At 39.6% G+C, this 2,269-nt stretch overlaps 1 pseudogene; it reads left to right on the top strand.

Moving 5' to 3' along the window:
- The first annotated feature begins 2,127 nt into the window (after nt 1-2,127).
- LOC111741389 lies at nt 2,128-2,246 on the top strand (annotated as a pseudogene).
- Nucleotides 2,247-2,269: the final 23 nt, after the last annotated feature.

Here is a 2,269-nt window from a genome sequence, read left to right as displayed (position 1 = left end):
TTCCATCAATAGAAGGAAGGACTTAAACACACACACACACACACACACACACACACACACACACACACACACACGCACACACATGCACACAGGCATAAATACAACAGTGAGTAGAATGCAAATTTGATCATGTCACCCCCTTGTAAAAACCACTGGATGGTTTCCCAGTGCTCTTATAATAAACCCAAGTTTCTGAGCAGAGCTTACAAGGCCCTCTGTAGGCCGGCCCTTTCATTAGTGTCCAGCCCCAGCTTGTACCCAATCTCCCCTTACTCAGCTGGCTGCAGCTATACTGACCTTCTTTCATTCCCTGGTATAATAGGTTCCTTCCTGCCTCTTGATCTTGATCGTGCAGGTTCTTCTGCCTGGTGGTCTTTCTTCTTTTCTATATCAAACCAACTCTTACTCATCCTTCAGATCTCAGTATTCCCCTGTTCATGGAATCCTCCTTGACTTCCTGAAAAAGACCATTTTGCCCTCCTTGCACTTATCAGAGTCTGGCCTTCGCTTTTCTTTTTTGACCCTTAAAGTGATGTCCGTCTCCTCTACTAATCTGTATATTCCATGAGGGCAGGGAATATATTTTTATTCAAAATATCACAGAGCCTCATAGTAAGAACTCAACACATATCTACTGAAGGAAGGAGGAGAAGGTAGGAGAGAAGGAAAGGGAAAGGAAGAGAGTCCCTGGAACTGGAAAGGTTCAAGCAGAAGATATGAAGGACCATCTTTCAGGAAAATGATTGAAAATATTCCTGCACTGGGTGGAAAAATTGAACCAGATAAAGCTATACTGCAAATATTTGCTTAGCACATACTGTGTTCTAGGGCTAGGTGCAGAGGACACAGAACTGAATCAGTTCTTGCACTGATGTATAAGGTACCTTTCAATTCTAAGAGCTAGTGATTAAATGGAGCAAATCTACTTAGCACTCTAAGACAGAAAAAGCAATAGAAAATGAAAATGTATGGCATTCTGGTCCAGGTTTTCATCCCAAACTGCAGTCATATCTAATTTCACTAAATATATATAATTGACTGTGACTATTAGAATTACTTGTTTTTGGTGAGCCGTAACTATTATAAGCAGAGACTGGGAGAGAGAGAGAATTAAATTAACATCTTGTGGAAAGCAACTGTGAGAACTAAAATCAGGAACCATTACAGAGATTCGGGCTAACATTTCTTAATAAGCATTTTTACACAATTTTAAGCCCAGTTGAGTCTATTTCTACTAAGTCCTTCCAAAGAGTTCAAATACGTAAGGCCAGAAATGAGAAAAATTCGAATCCCCTTTTCCAACATCTCGCCAGCAGTAAAAGCCTCTACTTAGAATCCAGTGCTTTTAAAAATTTAACTTTTGCATTCTAAAACCATGTACCTCTTGTGGAAGAATGAAGTCAGACTTGCAGCTCCTTCTGTCGGGAGAGGGAGCCAGAATGGATCATGAAGGAACAGGCCAGAGCTGATTCTGGGCTGCAAAAGGACAAAATGAATTCTTTGCCGATATTTCTCTGTGCAATTTCTTATTTTATTCTTTACTCGCTGGTCTATTCAGAGTTGCTTGGAGACTCATCTATTATTATTAAATACATTTCTGCTCTTATTCACCCTGGAACATGCTGCCCAGAGATGATCATGTACAAAGCCCCTTGAAGGCAAAGTAGTGTCACTGTTCACAGCCTCTGCCCTTAGGACACTCAGCAGTCACTGCTTTCTCTGTCCACACTGTCTTAACACCTAGAGCATGTACTCTTGTCCTCTTCTTGTACAAGAGTTTTATGCCTGGAAAGAGTTTTGTGGTTTTTTTTAAGATAAAGAATATTAGATCAGACTAGTCCACAAAAACAGAAAAGGTAAGAACATGGAGAGAGACTGAAGATACAAATGCGAGAGAAGATAATTAAGGCAGCAAGATTTTGGAGGAGGTGGGAGAGGTAGAAACAAATGCCCATTCACCTGAAAAGTCATTTTAAGAATGAGTTCCAGAAGTCCATTATAAAAGCTCGGAGTTCTCTAACTTAGAAATTATTCAAATTTACAATTGCTCTATTGTTTATGTATATATTTGCATATCAAAGTAACATAATAATTTAAAAGTAAAATAATAATTTTAAAAAATTTTGTGTCTATAGCCATGCCACCCTAAACAAGCCCAATCCCGTCTGATCTCGGAAGCTAAGCAGGGTTGGGCCTGGTTAGTACTTGGATGAGAGACCACATAGGAAGACCAGGTGCTGTAGGTGTAAAAAAGTAAAAAAATAAGAGT

The sequence above is a fragment of the Pteropus vampyrus genome, unplaced genomic scaffold (genome assembly GCF_000151845.1).
Source record: "Pteropus vampyrus isolate Shadow unplaced genomic scaffold, Pvam_2.0 Scaffold77, whole genome shotgun sequence".
Taxonomy (NCBI): Eukaryota; Metazoa; Chordata; class Mammalia; order Chiroptera; family Pteropodidae; genus Pteropus; species Pteropus vampyrus.
The sequence above is the reverse complement of the archived record's forward strand: the minus strand, read 5'-3'. Positions and strand labels throughout refer to the sequence as shown.